The sequence below is a fragment of the Gobio gobio genome (assembly GCF_949357685.1).
Source record: "Gobio gobio genome assembly, chromosome: 23".
Taxonomy (NCBI): Eukaryota; Metazoa; Chordata; class Actinopteri; order Cypriniformes; family Gobionidae; genus Gobio; species Gobio gobio.
This window is the reverse complement of record NC_137119.1, coordinates 44,354,418-44,362,605: the sequence shown is the minus strand read 5'-3', so window position 1 is coordinate 44,362,605 and position 8,188 is coordinate 44,354,418.

The following is an 8,188-nucleotide window of genomic DNA, read 5'->3' as shown; positions in this document are numbered from 1 at the left end:
TCTGGGTGGTTGCTAGGGATGTTGCCAGGGTGTTCTGGGTGGTTGCAAGGGGTGTTGCTAGGGTATTCTGGGTAGTTGCTAGGGGTGTTCAGAATGCTTTCTAGGTGGTTGCTAGGGTGGATTGTTCCTAGGGTGTTTTGTGTGGTTGCTAGGGCTGTTCTGAATGGTTTCTATGTGATTGCTAATGTGGGGTGTTCCTAGGGTGTTCTGGGTGGTTGCTAGGGCTGTTCTGAATTGTTTCTAGGTGATTTCCTAGGGTGTTCTGGGTGGTTGCTAGGGATGTTGCCAGGGTGTTCTGGGTGGTTGCAAGGGGTGTTGCTAGGGTATTCTGGGTAGTTGCTAGGGGTGTTCAGAATGCTTTCTAGGTGGTTGCTAGGGTGGATTGTTCCTAGGGTGTTTTGTGTGGTTGCTAGGGCTGTTCTGAATGGTTTCTATGTGATTGCTAATGTGGGGTGTTCCTAGGGTGTTCTGGGTGGTTGCTAGGGATGTTTCTAGGGTGTTCTGAGTGGTTGCTAGGGTTGTTCTGAATGCTTTCTAGGTGGTTGCTTGGGTGGGGTGTTCTTAGGGTATTCCGGGTGGTTGCAAGGGGTGTTGCTAGGGTATTCTGGGTGGTTGCTAGGGGTGTTCTGAATGCTTTATAGGTGGTTGCTAGGGTGGGGTGTTCCTATGGTGTTTTGAGTGGTTGCTAGGGCTGTTCTGAATTGTTTCTAGGTGATTTCCTAGGGTGTTCTGGGTGGTTGCTAGGGATGTTGCTAGGGTGTTCTGGGTGGTTGCTAGGGATGTTGCTAGGGTGTTCTGGGTGGTTGCTAGGGTTGTTCTGAATGCTTTCTAGGTGGTTGCTTGGGTGGGGTGTTCTTAGGGTATTCTGGCTGGTTGCTAGGGGTGTTCTGAATGCTTTCTAGGTGGTTGCTAAGGTGTTGCCAGGTGATTGCACTGGCCCAAGCCCCCTTCAGGTGTGTGTTTTTCAGCTAGATGTGTGTTAACTCTATTGTAGTGCTGTAGTTTTCCTGATGTTTGACGTGTGTAGTTTCTGCCAGTGATCATCAGACAGAATCTCTGTGATAATGATGTTAGTAAGGACTCAACACACGGGGCTTGTGGGGTAGGCTGTGCCAATCAGATTGAGGGTGTGACATTGATTGACAGCTCAAGCGTCTGTGATCCGCTCTGTGAGACTGAAGCTGCTGTGTGTGTCCTTGTGCTGATGCATGATGGGAAGTGCAGACGGCAGGACTCATCGACATGCACAGCAGACAGTGGAGCATTAAAGGAGCAGCATAGATGTGTGTGTGTGTGTGTGTGTGTGTGTGTGTGTGTGTGTGTGTGTGTGTGTGTGTGTGTGTGTGTGTGTGTGTGTGTGTGTGTGATGTGTGTGTGTGAACGCTCTTCTGAGGATCAGAGGCGGTGCAGACGAAGGAAATCACAGCTTGTGATGAGCCTGTGCTGTTAGGAGTGACACTCACAGGCTACTAGTAGGCAAGTATGTGATTTCGGATGCAGCCTACGATCAGGCATAACATTATGACCACCTTCCTAATATTGTGTTGGTCCCCCTGGCCTCCTCTAGACCCCTGAAGGTGTGCTGTGGTATCTGGCACCAAGATGTTAGCAGCAGATCCTTTAAGTCCTGTAAGTTGCGAGGAGGATCGGACTAGTTTGTTCAGCTCATCCCACAGATGCTCGATTGGATTGAGATCTGGGGAATTTAAAGGCAGAGTCAACACCTCAAACTCACTCAAATCCTTACGCTTGCCCATTTCTCCTGCTTCTAACACATCAACTCTGAGGACAACATGTTCACTTGCTGCCTAATATATCCCACCCACTAACAGATGATGAGATCACATATTCCATATGTACAATGTTTTACGTCAAGTATGTCGTTAAGATGGCCTAAACATTATTATTTATTTTTTATAATATATTTTTTTATTTTTGTGTATTTCAGTACATGTGTGTGTGCGTGTGTGTGTGATAAATACAGTGAGCTATAGATATTAGTGATGAGTCAGCACATTGGTTTAACCCTGTGTGTTCCGCGCTGCTCTGGACTCGCCCGACACACACACACACACACACACACACACCAGACCGACACTAGTGACCGGAGCATCACGACACGGGTGAGTCTACACGCATTTACTACGGAGGATCTCTAGCATGTGCCAAGATAAAGCTGTTCGAGTGTGTGATGCGCAGTACGGGAGTGTGTGTGTGTGTGTGTGTGTGTGTGTCTATAAGTCAGTCTGTCGCCGCGCGCGCCGGGAAGCAGCAGCATCAGCAGCATCAGAGCCGGTAAACAGCCGTTCATCTGCTTCAGTGTGTGTGTGTGTGTGTGTGTGTGTGTGCAACGAGTAAACCTACAACTGTATCATTTATAGTGTGTGTTCTTCATCAGTAAACAGAACTCTTGGAAATAGTTTTATATGTGTGTGGAATTTGATTGACAGTCATCATGTCACACACACACACACACACACACACACGAAGCGCGTGCATGTCATTGCATCCCTCGCGCGCGCTCGTTAACGCGACCGACTGTATGTGATGCAATCATATTCGTTGTGCATCTGTGGGTTTCGTGGTCACATGACGCGAGTTTATGAACTTCAATGGTACCGGTTTCGTTTTGTGGTTCTGCAATGCGGTGGGTGTGGCCTGCGCGTGCACGCGGACTGCCGGCGTGACGTCACTCGCGGCCGTGATGACGCGCCCAGAGAATCCTGAGGCCATTTCTGTCGTAAGATCTGAAAAATACAATTATGAAAGAAACTCCTCTTGCATTCCTTTGGGGGAGAGAATTGATGATTAATATTCATGTTTATGAATTATTTATTCGTATGCAGAAATGCAGGGTGTGTAACTAATAGCTTTAAAGACAATGTCTCCTCTTATTATTAATAATCACTAGGATATTATTAGTCATAACCAGCTTCTGTTATTGCTGTAAACTCATGTAATGGATGTGAGTGCTGACACATGTAATGAGTGTGTTGGCAGTGATTATAATAATATTTGATGGTTTTGGCATCATCTGATATTGCACAGAAGCTGCCGATCTGAAGGTCAGTTTGAGCCGCTGGGGATTGTGGGATTTGTTGTTCTCTGCAGTGTGACTTTATGAAGATGGTATTGTGTCAGGAGTGTGTGTGTGTGTGTGATTGCTTCATTTAGGAGCCGTCTCGTGAGATCAGACTGAAGAACAGCTGCTATTTCTGACTGTAATTCACTCAGAGAACGAGAACGCTGCTCAGCTCGGCCTAGATTTAGTGATTGTTCTGCTCCTCCTCACGGGTTGTGTTCTCTGAGAGCAAAAGGACATTATATACTGTATTAGAGTGAATTATTTCACCCTAAAATCAAAAGGACAACTATGCAATGTAATTATTTTATAAGGAAAATGAGTATTCTATTTTAATTCCATGTTTTGCATAGTATTACATCGCTTATAAAAACATCTCATTCTCATTACTTTAATGCATCTTGACGTTTTATGTATTTATAATTGTTTTTTCTCTATGTTGATTCACATTATGTTTATACAACCATCTAGTAACACACTAAAACACTTAGAACACCTTAGTAGCTGCATAGCAACACCCTGGCAACCACGAGGAACACCCTACTAAAAACACTTAGAACACCTTAGCAGCTGCATAGCAACACCCTGGCAACCACATAGGAACACCCTACTAAAAACACTTAGAACACCTTAGCAGCTGCATAGCAACACCCTGGCAACCACCGAGGAACACCCTACTAAAAACACTTAGAACACCTTAGCAGTTGCATAGCAACACCCTGGCAACCACATAGGAACACCCTACTAAAAACACTTAGAACACCTTAGCAGCTGCATAGCAACACCCTGGCAACCACGAGGAACACCCTACTAAAAACACTTAGAACACCTTAGCAGCTGCATAGCAACACCCTGGCAACCACATAGGAACACCCTACTAAAAACACTTAGAACACCTTAGCAGCTGCATAGCAACACCCTGGCAACCACCGAGGAACACCCTACTAAAAACACTTAGAACACCTTAGCAGCTGCATAGCAACACCCTGGCAACCACATAGGAACACCCTACTAAAAACACTTAGAACACCTTAGCAGCTGCATAGCAACACCCTGGCAACCACCGAGGAACACCCTACTAAAAACACTTAGAACACATTAGCAGCTGCATAGCAACACCCTGGCAACCACATAGGAACACCCTACTAAAAACACTTAGAACACCTTAGCAGCTGCATAGCAACACCCTGGCAACCACATAGGAACACCCTACTAAAAACACTTAAAACACCTTAGCAGCTGCATAGCAACACCCTGGCAACCACCGAGGAACACCCTACTAAAAACACTTAGAACACCTTAGCAGCTGCATAGCAACACCCTGGCAACCACATAGGAACACCCTACTAAAACACTTAGAACACCTTAGCAGCTTCAAAGCAACACCCTGGCAACCACAAGGAACACGCTACTAAAAACACTTAGAACACCTTAGCAGCTGCATAGCAACACCCTGGCAACCACCGAGGAACACCTTACTAAAAACACTTAGAACACCTTAGCAGCTGCATAGCAACACCCTGGCAACCACCTAGGAACACCCTACCAAAAACCATGCAGAACACCTTAGCAACTCCATAGCAAGACCCTGGCAACCACCTAGTAACACACTAAAAAAATCACTCAGAACACCTTAGCAGCTGCATAGCAACACCCTGGCAACCACCTAGGAACACCCTACCAAAAACCATGCAGAACACCTTAGCAACTCCATAGCAAGACCCTGGCAACCACCTAGTAACACACTAAAAAAATCACTCAGAACATCATTGCAACTGCATAGCAACACCATTGCAAGAAACTTGGACTACACAAAAAAATTACTCAAACACCTTAGCAACTGCATAGGGAAACCCTAGCAACACACAAATAACCACTCTACACCCTAGCAACCGCATTCTGTGATATGTCTTGATGTTTTATGTACTTTACATTAATAATGTCATTACTCTCAATGGTGATTCACACTGCGTTCTCATTACTCTAAAGCAATGATTTGTTTCTTATTCAAACAAATCTCAGTGTAATTATTATTATTTCTGTGGTTTGATCTGCCACAGTGTTAACTGAGTGTGGTTTAACTGCTGTGTGTGGGGCTGTAGATCACAGAGAGGAATGGAGAGGTCAGGTGACATCTGTGTGTGAAAGCGCTCTTCAGCTGTGCAGGAAGCTCTTAAAGACACACAGCTGTATCGGAGCAGCTGATTGGCTGAGAGCCTTCGGCGTGTCCTCTGCAGAGAGACAAAGACACATCCCAAGGACTAGCAAACCAGATCCTCAGACCAGAAACCACAAACCATTCAGGGCAATAACAATGCATATCATGTTTCATATGGACCATGGGTTTTACGGTGTGTTGTTATGGTAATAATGCTATAAAAATATGAAACATTGCATTTTTTACTATGCAGTTTTGTGTTGTGGTGATGTGTTAGGGCAAGGCTTCCCCAAGGATGATAAAAAGCTTATAATTAAATCATAACAATGTAAAATTAAAATCAGAGAACCGTGAACATGAAATCTCAGCATGTATGAATTCTCAGTGTCTAAAATATGAAAACATTAGTCTGAGACTGTCATAAATGCTTATACATCTGACTGTATCCTTCACCATATTCACCAAAGGTTCTGCCTAAATACTGTAGTAAAACTATGGGAACACCACTGTCATCACCAACAAAGAAATCAAGAAATGTAATGCGTTTCACACTATAATTTTATATGAATTTATTGTGACTGTATGACATCATGGTAGTATAACGGACGCTATATTTACTGTGGTATTTTGGCAGAGGCTGTGTTTACTATGGTACAGTTTTGTAAAGGAGTGTGTCTGAATGAACACATTGCTCATAATCTCACAAACGTGCTGTCATGGGTTGTTTGTTTTGACAGCTGAATATCACAGACGCACAGCAGAAACATCTGAATATCTGTATCAGCCATTTACAGTGAGATCTGTGAAGCTGCTGCTGAAACACATTTGAGTTGAGATTTAAACTCCTAAGTCATTCATCACTAGTGCTAGTGCTCATAATGATTCAGTGTGTACATCATTTGTGTAACTGCAGTAAACTAGTAACTAGCAACCACCTGAGAACACACTAAAAAACACCCAGAACACCTTGGCAACTGCATAGAAACCACTTAGGAACACACTAAAAACCACTCAGAACAACTTAGCAACTGCATAGCAACACCCTAGAAACCACCTAGGAACATACAAAAAAAACCACTCAGTAAAAACACTTTAACAACTGCGTAGCAACACCCTAGAAACCACCTAGGAACATACAAAAAAAAAAACACTCAGTAAAAACACTTTAACAACTGCGTAGCAACACCCTAGCAACCACCTAGTAACACACTAAAAATCGCTAAGAACACCTTGGCAACTGCATAGAAACCACTTAGGAACACACTAAAAACCACTCAGAACAACTTAGCAACTGCATAGCAACACCCTAGAAACCACCTGAGAACACACTAAAAACCACTCAGAGCACCTTGGCAACTGCTTAGAAACCACATAAGAACACACTTCAGCAACTGCATAGCAACACCGAACATACTAAAAAACACTCAGAAAACACTTTAGCAACTGCATAGCAACCACCTAGTAACACAATACAATTCACTCAGAACAATTTAGCAACTGCATAGCAACACCATAGCAACCACTTCAGAACACACTAAAACACATTCAGAACATTTTAGGAACTGCATAGGAACACCCTAGCACCCACCGAGCAAGATCACCTAGGAATATGTTAGCAACTGCATAGCAACACCCTGGCAACACAAAAAACCCTCAGAACAAACTTTAGCAGCTGCTATTTTTTGCTATGTTGCTATGCAGTTGCTAACGTGTGTTCTGGGTGGTTTTCAGTGTATTACTAGGTGGTTGCCAGAGTGTTGCTATGCAGTTGCTAGAATGTTCTGAATGGTTTTTAGTGTGTTCTGAGATGTAAAGGGTGTTCCTAGGTGGTTGCTAGAGTGTTGCTATGCAGCTACTAAAGTGTATTCTGGGTGGTTTTCAGTGTATTGCTAGGTGGTTGCCAGGGTGTTGCTAGAATGTTCTGAATGGTTTTTAGTGTGTTCCACGGTGGTTTCTATAGTGTAGCAGCAGTTACTAAGTTGTTCTGAGTGATTTTTATTGTATTACAAGGTGGTTTCTATGGCATTGCTAAGCAGCTGCTAAAGTGTGTTCTAAGGGTTTTTTGTGCGTTTCTAGGTGGTTGCCAGGGTGTTGCTATGCAGTTTCTAACGTATTCCTTGGTGATCTTGCTCGGTGGGTGCTAGGGTGTTCCTATGCAGTTCCTAAAATGTTCTGAATGGGTTTTAGTGTGTTCTGAGGTGGTTGCTATGCAGTTGCTAAATTGTTCTGAGTGAATTTTATTGTGTTGCTAGGTGGTTGCTAGAGGGTGTTGATATACAGTTCAGGTTAGTGTTTTCTTAGTGTTTTTTTAGTTTGTCCCAGGTGGTTGCCCTGCAGTTGCAGAGGTGTTTTAAGTGTAGGAACACCCTTTACATCTCAGAACACACTTAAAACCATTCAGAACATTCTAGCAACTGCCTAGCAACACCCTGGCAACCACCTAGCAATACAATGAAAACCACCCAGAACACACGTTACCAACTGCATAGCAACACTCTGACAACCACCCAGCAACACACTAAAAACACTGAGAACACCTCGGCAACTGCAGAGCAACCACCTGGGACAAACTAAAAAACACTAACCCAAACCCAACTGCATATCAACACCCTAGCAACCACCTAGCAACACAATAGAATTCACTCAGAACAACATAGCAACACAGTAGCAGCCACATTCTAAAGTGGGAAATAAAACAGAAACACACAAGTGTTCATCCAGTGAGAGTCTAGAGCTATAACATGAGAAATGTTTGAGTTCATATTAAGATCTTTGACCTTTTATTGCAGTCTTGAGGAGAGTTCAGGCAGTCGATGAAGTCTTGGAGAAGCAATTAAGATTTTAAAGTGATCTCATTTGTCATTTGTTGTTCTCTTGCAGTGCTGAAACATTTCACTGCTATTTTCACGGTACTTAGTAGCAACATACTAAAACCACTCAATACACAC